General features: G+C 47.2%; 1 long non-coding RNA gene across 2 annotated transcripts; it reads left to right on the top strand.

Moving 5' to 3' along the window:
- Window positions 1–340: 340 nt before the first annotated feature.
- Window positions 341–8,960, top strand: LOC142037476 (uncharacterized). Of its 2 annotated transcripts, none has more exons than XR_012652384.1 (3): window positions 341–524; window positions 1,093–1,187; window positions 8,824–8,960. It is a non-coding gene; the product is annotated as an uncharacterized LOC142037476 (long non-coding RNA). The 2 variants fall into 2 exon arrangements; XR_012652385.1 differs by lacking the exon at window positions 8,824–8,960 and adding an exon at window positions 6,136–6,669.
- Window positions 8,961–9,687: the final 727 nt, after the last annotated feature.

Genomic DNA, 9,687 nt, shown 5'->3' with positions numbered 1-9,687 from the left:
AAACTACAGCTCCCGGCATACCCCGGGAGGCAGCCTGCCCTGCTGCCTGACCCCGAGGGGAAGCCGCTTCCGTTTCCGCCCACCCCCACGCCGGCGCAGCCGCAGTTCCCGCCGAGCCCCCAGCGCCGGTCCGGGCGGCTCCAGCCCGCTCCCGCCGCCGCCGCCCCGGCGCGGCCCCCCCCCGCCCGGCTCCAGCTTCGCCCAGCGCCCGCCGCCGCCGCCCCGGCACGGCGCGGCCCCCCCCCCGCCCGGCTCCAGCTTCGCCCAGCGCCCGCCGCCGCCGCCCCGGCACGGCGCGGCCCCCCCCCCGCCCGGCTCCAGCTTCGGGCAGCGCCCGCTGCCGCCGCCCCGGCACGGCGCGGCCCCCCCCCGCCCGGCTCCAGCTTCGGGCAGCGCCCGCCGCCGCCGCCCCGGCACGGCGCAGCCCCGCTGCCGCTCCGTGCGTGCGATACGGACCCCACCGTCCTCCTCGGGGCTTTCCCCGGAGCCCGCCGGGCGACTGCGCAGCCCCGCCACGGGGCCCGGTGAGCACCCCCCCCCCACGCGCTCGTGCTCCCAACCGCCCTGTGAGCCGCCCCCCCCCCCCGCACGCACGTGCTCCCAGCCCCCCTGTGAGCCCCCAGCTCCCCCCCCGCCCCCGGCCTTCGGCACAGGCGGCCCCCACCTCCCCCGGGCCACCCCCGCCTCCAACGTTCGCAGTCCGAGGGGCACCCAGCCCCGCTCACCTTCTCCCGAGGGGCAGCTGCAGCCCGCCACTGCTCCGCTCCTGCCTCGGCTCCCACCGGCCCCGCCCCGGCCCCTCCCCCGGCAGCCCCCCCTTTCCAGGGAGGGGCCGGCCCCAGCAGCCTCACTGCCCGCACCTGCGGCTCCTCCAGCCCCGGCCCGCAGCTGAGGGATCAAAACCCCGAACAAAACTCCTCAACACCCATGGGAAGTTAAGCAGCAGGCACTTCCTTGATTGAATGAAAGGTGGCAAGAGTCACCTCATTTGGAAGAGGTGTTAACTGGGGTCAAAATACAGATTTGAATACCCATCTTATTTTAGTTCTAAGACTTGGCGATTGCCAGGTATCATCTTTTCCATTTACCCAGGTCCACCAGCGAGGCCACAAGGGAGATTTCTTCCAGAGAGAGGATAGAGTTATTAAGTCTAAAGTCCACCATTTGCCTTTCTCCTTCATGAAAAGGTGAGTGGATCATATATCATCACTAGTCACCCAAACAGTTAACCCTGAACTTTTCACCTGTCCTTTAATACAGTCAACTCCAAGCTAAATTTTTTCCGTCATTAAGAAGGGACCAAAGATCATGTAAAATATTATTATACTTTCTACAAACACATCCCCATCTGAGAGCTTTAGCTACTAGAGAAAGTCGTTGGAGTTTGGGGTCAGAGGAGCTGCAAGTATAAACCTTCATTCAGCTCTGTTTAGGATGTGTGATTTTTCTCTGGTTGTCTAAAGCAGTCTAAATTTCCATAGATGGTCCTGACTCTGGGTGGCTCTAACAAGGATCCTGGAACTCCAGGAAATTCTAAACAGCGTTTTATATTTTAAATATGATCCCAGGTTCCTTCCTGCACTTGACTCTACGGTTTTGGCAACTGACAGCCCCAAGGGCTGCCTGTATAAGTTTCTCCCGAAGGGCGAGTAAATTAATTCTTTTGTCCATGAGGTGGATGGTTTGGTAATGTTATAATTCACAACGCTATAACTCCTTCTTTCAAATTTAAAAAAAAAACAATTGCCTTTTAAATCCATCCCATTTAATTTGCTAAAATGATTCTCATTGTTCTGCATCTTTTCTCAAGTTTTGGTTAAATTCAATGTCAGGATTCTCCACGGAACTAGATTTTCATCTGACTTTGGAATCGGAAGGCAGCCTGTTACTGAGGTTCAATTTTGTGTCTTTACAAAACTTTGAATCAGTTACAAAACTAGATTTTGGTATTTTTAAACCAAATTACAAAAACGGTTAATATCAAGATTAACACAGCTCAAACAATAATTGTTTCATTTTGTTTATCTCATGTTTGGAACCCCTCAAAATACATACACCCTCTAAACACACAAAAAGATTATTGCCCTCGACAATATTCCTAATAGCAACCCCAACAGTATAAACTTTACACAACTGTTTTCCCAAATCGATAACGTGAAACTTACTTATAGATTTTCAGTTTTAAAGGGCCAGTTTCTTTAGACTTCCAATTTCTTGTTGGTGCTTTCTTTATTCTTGAATAATGAAGCCAAGGTTCTTCTCCCAGACCTTTACTGCTCTAAGGGTTGTTAAAGTGACTCGATACGGTCCTTTCCACTTCTCCGTGATTTTACATACATTCAGTCTCCCGGTCGGAAGGGATGCGCTGCTACGTCCAATTCTAAGGGTCCAGCTGTGGAGACATACTGATAAAGTTCTTGAAAAGAATTGCTTAAAGAAATCATAACACCTTTTAAAAACCTATCTCCAAAGGCACTCAAGATACTCAGAACATAGGACTCTCGATATGGTCTTTCATACAACATTTCATAATGACTTCAATTTTCTTTCTCTTCTGGCTATACTCTGATTCTTAATAGAGCCATGGGTAATGCTTTAACCCATGTGAGGAGTGAGGTTTCCTGACAAATTTTACTCGACTGTTGCTTAAGGGTATAGTTCATTCTCTCTCTCTCTTTTTTTTTTTTTTTTCCCCTCCACTTGCTTGTGGTCTATGTGGGGTGTGATAGTCTCAATCTATAGATAATACTTTGCTCAACTTGTCTCATAATCTTTGCTATAAATTGAGGGCCATTGTCAGATGACATTCTTACAGGCACCCCACATTTTGGTATTATCTCTTTGAGCAAGACTTTGACTACTTCCCTTGCTTTCTCGGTGCGACGAGGGAAAGCCTCGGGCCACCCAGTAAAGATATCAACTAAAACTAGGATAGATCCTTCTTTTCAAGGCAATTCTATAAAATCAGTTTGCTAATATTCTCCTAAAAAAATTTCCTTCTTTAATAATCCCAAAGATGATCGTATTACTGATTCGGGGATAATTTTATATATAAATTTCACATCCGCTTCTAATTGTTTAAACAATCTTTGTCATATTTCACTTTCTGTTCCCCAGTATACTTTGTGATGTTCAGCTCGGGCAACTTCTCTTATTATTGTGGGTGGGACTATTATTTGACCTGTCGGTGTTACAGCCTATCCTGTTTCATTTTGTTAGCCTGCAGTCTAATAATTAATTCTTCATCTTTTTCATTATACTTTGGAGTTTCTTTAGGCAACTTTATACTTTTCTCTGGAACTAGTGCTAGGATGCCTTTTTTCTGCAGCCTCTTTAGCAGCTTTATCAGCCAGTCGGTTACCTGCGTTCGGACCGGTCTTACCTAACTGATGTGCTTTACAGTGCATTATCGTGACTGCTGTTGGTTTTTGAATGGTTTCTAACAATTCCAGTATTTGTTCTGCGTGCTGAATGGTGGTTCCTTGCGCAGGTAACAGTCCTCTTTCTCTCCGCATCGCTCCGTGCGCACGTACTACTCCAAAAGCATGCTTTGAGTCTGTCCAAGCGTTGACTCGCTTTCCTTGACTTAGTTCCAGAGCTCGAATAAGAGCTATCAATTCAGCCTTTTGCGCAGATATCGTCGAAGGCAAAGTTGGCAACGCAATTACCTCCTCAGTAGTTATTGTCTGTCTTGATAAACGTTTTCCTTCACAGATGGAACCGCTTCCGTCGGCATATAGTTCCCAATCCGTTTCTTCTAGCGGCACATCTCAGAGATCCAGTCAGCTGGAGTAAACTCTTTCGATTGTCTGCAAGCAGTCACGTTCCAGTTCTCCTCCTTTAACTTGAGCGGTTGTTGAAAACGCAACAGGGCTAACGGTGGTAGTAGTATTTAGGTAAACATCATCTTGTTCCAGCAACACCACTTGGTATTTCAGCATCCTGCTAGGGGATACCCAATGCCCCCCTTTCTGTTTTAGCACAACAGTTATCATATGGGAAACGTACAGTAATCCTTTGTCCTCAGGTTAAACTTACGAGCTTCCTGGATCAGTAGCACAGTTGCAGCGACGGCTCTCGGACGACCAGAGCATCCCAGACTCACATTATCTAATCGCTTCGAGAAGTAGGCCACAGCTCGCCCACTTGGCCCTAAATATTGGGCCAGGATACCCAGAGCTATACCTCTTCTTTCACGAGCAAAAAGTTCAAGTGTCTTTGTGAGATCTGGCAGGCCTAGGGCTGGCACCCCTATTACAGCCTGTTTCAATTCTTGGCAAGTAGCTTTCTCGGCATCGGTCCAATCCGTTGTTTGAGGTTTTGAGCTGCTCCTATAAAGGTCGGGCCAGCAAGCCACAATTTATCATCTACAGGTGACACCACTCGACCATTCCCAGAAATGCTCGTCATTAATTTTTTTAGTCTTAGGTTCGGGGAGACGACAAATTGCCTCTTTTCTCTCAGTTCCCAATTGTCTCTGTCCTTTTAGGATTTTAAAACTCATTTACATAAGTTTCTTCTTTCTGGGTTATTTGGGTTTTTTCTTTTGACGCTCGACATCCACCGATTCCCCAAAAGTTCAACAAGTTAATAGTTAGCTTTGTACATTGTTCTTCCGTCTCGGCTACAATTAACATATCATCCATATATCTCAGCAAGATTTCTTGATTATTTTCTTTCTTCCAAATCTCTAATTCTTGTGCCAATTGATTTCCAAAAATGGTAAGACTATTCTTAAAGCCTTGAGGCAAGGCTGTCCACGTATATTGTGTTTTTCTCCCAGTCTCAGGATTTTCCCATTCCAAAGCAAAAACCTCTTGACTACCGGGATCCAAGGGAATACAGAAAAAGGCATCTTTTCTGTCTAACGCTATGAACCATTCTTGTTTCTCTGCTAGGGTTGTTAACAAAGTATAAGGATTTGCTACTACCGGATGAATATCTTGTACTATTTGATTTATTGCTCTGAGGAGGTCTTGAACTAATCTATCATCTTTTTCATTAGCCTTTTAACAGGCAAGATCGGGGTGTTATATCTGGATTCACATTCTATTAACAATTTGTATCTTAAAAACATTTGTATTACCATTACTAAGCCTTTCCGACTTTCCAGTTTTAGGGGGTATTGTTTAATTCTTACCGGATTCGATCCTGGCTTTAAATCAACTCTCACAGGTTCTGCTTTTTGGATTTACCAGGAACTTCCCAGTCCAGACGATTGGAATTACAGCATTAGACTTTGACTGGTATAATCTTCTGCTTTCGCTAACCATCCTGTTAACAACAAAGCCACTGCTTCGGTACGTTTAGTTTCATTTCTGGAATTGAAGTTTTAATCTCTCCATTTTTTAATTTAACTTCTGCCTCTAAGTTCTCAAATAGATCTCTCCTTAACAGGAGTTTAGGAGAATTTGGCAAACACAAAAGCTGCTGAGTAACCCATTGCTTTCCTAATTTCATTGTTAAAGATTTAAAGAAGGGTCTAGTTTCTCATTCACTTGTTGCACCGACACCACCAATTTCTTCAAAACTTAACTCTCCCTCTAAGGTATTTAAAACTGAAAAGGTGACTCTAGTGTCAATGCAAATTCAATTTTCTGTTCTCCCAGTTTAGCTGTAACCAGAGGTTCTGCTGGGAGACTCCCCTCCCGTCCCCGTCAGATACGTTCACTTAAAAAGAACAAATCTACATATGGCACCTTATTCCATTTACTCTCTCTCCTACAAAACAACAGTAATTGCAATATAGTATTGTAACTCAAAGTTCTGTTCGTTTACCATTTTTCCTGCAGTTCACCCCAACGTGCCAATAAACATCCCAACGGTGATGTTTTTAGTATCTTTTCATCAGCAGTTCCATTTCCTACACTCTTATTCTTAAACAATTTTGCTAATGCCATTATACTTCTATACATTCAAATACCAACTACCAAACAAATGCAAATGACAATTGTCCCAAATAATACACAAAGTCCAACCCAGCAATAGCTTTCGCTTATGACTTACGGGCAGACGCCTAGGCTTCCACTGCAGACGGGGACCCTCCAAGCCCCAACCTTGCGAAGCTTTCGCCACGCCTCACAGGCAGGCTTTCCAAACAAATTCCAAAGCAGCGGCGCCTCACCTTTTTTCCAGGGAACGCTGCGAGGAGCTTTGCAAGTCGAGGGTGATGGTTCTCCCCGAGAATACCTCGGTGCCGGCCGGAGTTCGATCGACACTCGATCTCGTCCAGTCTCACTCGCAAGGTCCCATCTGGGTCGCCAAAACCGTTCCCGAAATCCAGAATAAAACTCCTTAACACCAACGTGAAGTTAAGAAGCGGGCACTTTGTTTATCGCAGCGCTGGGGACACGGGGGATCGCTCCTCCAAAGGCGTGCCCCACTTAGTATCAAAATCCACCAGTTTTCACAGACTTTTTCTGTCAGGTCATTGTTACCTAAGCTCCTTCTGTAAAAATGCATACTATGCTCGTTCTTTAATTTAACCTTTATAATGATCGGTCCTTTGATTATATAACCTTATCAATAGTCTTATTTAAAAACAATCATTGGTCAGTTACACTTAGCTCTGCTGACTGGCATCTTCGATCCTCAAATCGAGATGGGAAGGGTAAGGGGGTTTCCAAGCAGCAAACTGGTGTCCACGACAGTTTCCTTGGTTTCCTGAAACAGAACGTAGAAAAACCAGTAACCTCCTGGTGAGGTTTCTAGGGTTAGCTCTTTCAAACTTTAACAATATTAAGGTTCCTAGAGTCACGCGTAACACAGTTCCTAAAGTTTCTACGGCTACGTTTCAAACTTAACAATCCTATACGTTATGCTTCGCAATTTTACTTCTTAATCAAACCTAACTCTTCTAAGTGATTAAATTTTGATTTCTTTACCAGAATATTTGCAACAGCCAGAGCCCAGCAGGAACAGGGGATCATGGCCCGACCCCCCCAGCGCCTCACCTCCTCCTCCCCTGGGCTCCCTCACGGCCCCTCGCCCCGTGCAAAGGGAGCGCCAGAGGGCTTTGTGCCAGAGGGGCAGCTCTGTTCAGTAGGGAACACCGTGTCCCAGCGCACCAGATGCCAGCGGCCCACCTGCAAGCAAGCGCTACCCTGGCGACCCTGGGGCTCAGTTGGGGTGGGCGCACTTTTCCTCACCTCTGTGCTGTCAGAACTCTGCTCTCCTAATCCTGCACGCACGCAAAGCTTCTTGTGCGGGGCTCAACTCTTATCAAAGAGATGCTGCACGGTGTTCCTTACCGCCCCGCCCCCCGGCGTGCAAAGCAATTAGACGCGAAGCAGGGAAAGCAAAGAGGCCTGCCGGGATATTAGTAGTCCTTAGCAGATGACTGCAGAGCCCTCAAAGTTCCATCTTTGCTCCCTACAGGAGTGTGGCTCCGCACTCCTTGCCGCTCCTGCCAGCAAGCATCACAATTGCCCTTTGCTGCCTGCAACACGCAGTACCTGCACGGCCCCAGTACTGCCGCTTACAGAGCGAGAGGCGCTCGCTATAAAGCGGCAATGAAGAACAAGGACGGCCCGTCAAGATGGCAGGATGAACATAGAGAGCCTCCAGCATTAGCCAGGCAGGGCTTGCAACTCACCTTGTGTCGTGGTTTAACGCCAGCCAGCAACAAAGCCCCACGCGACCGCTCACTCGCTCCCCCGCCCCCAGTGGGACGGGGAGACAATCAGAAGGGCGAAAGTGAGAAAACTCGTGGCTTGCAACAAAAACAGTTTAATCATTTAAAAGAAACAACAACAACTTGTAAGGAAAAGAAGAAGAAAAAATGACAGAGAATGGGGTGCAGGCAGCATGCCAGGGGTCTGGAGCCTGACGGATGATGGGGGGGGGGGGGATGTGGAATATGGAGGAGGGAAACGAAGCGGGGGTGGGGGGGCGGCAGGAGATAGGAGAGCAGGGAATGCAGGGGGAAACAACTCGCATGGGTTAAAAACTCGCATGGGTGAAGGGGGTGGGCTGGAGCAGCAGGGGGCATATATGGGGGAGAAACACACGCCGGGGAGAGGGTAGGTGAGGGTACAGAGGTGCATGGGGGGGCACGGGTAGGGATGACCTACCCCAGGGAGTCCACCCAGGGTGATCCACAGCAGGTAACTCACCTGGGATAACCCGCAACAGAGCATCCACACCAGATCATCCACACTGGGAGGACCCCCAGCAACGCCCCTCAAACTGCCTGTGCTTCACCCCCAATCTTCCCCAAACTGGGGAGTTTTTTGCTTTTTCAAAATACTCAGTTTGGGGTGTGTTTCAGTGCTTTTCCACAACATAAAAAGGGGTGATCTTTTGGGTGTGGTTTGCACATGAAAATGGGGTGGGTTTTTTGCTTTCCAGCTGCACCAATCCAGGCGGATTTGGCTTTCCCAGGAGTCCCAGATTTGTTTGTTTTTTTCCATTGCAGACCCAGAATCAGGGGGTTTGGGGTTGTCCTGGCTTCAGCTGGAATAAAGTTCATTTTCTTCTGAGTAGCTGGTACAGGGCCATTTTGGATTTAGGATGAGAATAATGTTGACAACACCCCGATGCTGTAGTTGTTGCTAAGCAGTGTTTATACTAAGTCAAGGACCTTCCAGCTTCTCATACCGCCCTGCCAGCAGAGGCTGGGGGTGCACAAGAAGAGTCGCTGAGCTAAAGGAGGATTCCAGGTAAACAGGTCAGCTCGAAATACACCACCTCCTTTACAAGTTAAGAGCGATTTGAACACTTAAAATCAGCACTTAGGCTAATCGATACCATTTTGAACACCTTCTTAGCATACAAGTAAACGCTCTCGCCGGTGTTGGAAAACGTCTCCTCCCTTCCTTACAGCACTGCTGCAGGGAGATAACCCTGGGAGGCTGCGGGATGAGGTCGTACACAATCAGAATCTACGCTTACGGATCCGCCACAACAGCTACAGCCCTTGCGCTGCTGCTGCTGCTGCTTTGCATCTTGCTCGTTTGGTGAATAAAGCTGAAAGTGAAGTGGAAAACTTCAAAGAGCAAAATGAAAAATAAAGAATAAATCTCAATCATTCACTTTACACTAAAAAGGCGTGCCCATGTTTATATACGTCCAATAAAAATACTTATACTATAAAAGTATTTGATTTTCCTTTTCCATTACCTTAACTTGCACAGCTCTGAATTCATACCATTAAATTATCTCTCTCCAAAGTACACAGTTATAATGGGACTAGGGGTTTTTGTGCGTGTTACAGAACGCGGAGGGACACCTGGCCAGCTGAGCTGCCCAAGAGAGGTGCTACTGAACTGCCAGGGAAACGCACCATTGAAAGCCAGACAGAAAGAAAGTACTTCAGAGCACTCCGTCAAAACATCAGGAAAAAAAACCCATAACATTCAATTGCTTCTCTTTTTAAACGTTTAGAAAAATACCTAACTGCTTACATACACCTAACAAATCATATACTACAGCTATTTGGCAGTTAGTTTAAACAATGCAAGTCAATTTGTAAAATCCCCAGTGCTGCAATACCTCAGACTACTAAAAAGGACTGGCAGGTTTCATAATGCTTTTGGCAGTACTGAAGCATGCAGAGCAACACGTTTTCACGTTATCTCGACTGTTACAACTGAGAAACCAAAGACCAGTGATGCCATCAACTTTAGGAAGATGGGCTGTGCTTGGGTCTTTGGAAGGAAATTGACTTTTTTTTTTTTCCTCTTTTTT

This window comes from Buteo buteo, chromosome 11 (assembly GCF_964188355.1).
Source record: "Buteo buteo chromosome 11, bButBut1.hap1.1, whole genome shotgun sequence".
Taxonomy (NCBI): Eukaryota; Metazoa; Chordata; class Aves; order Accipitriformes; family Accipitridae; genus Buteo; species Buteo buteo.
This window is presented reverse-complemented; position numbering and strand designations above follow the sequence as displayed.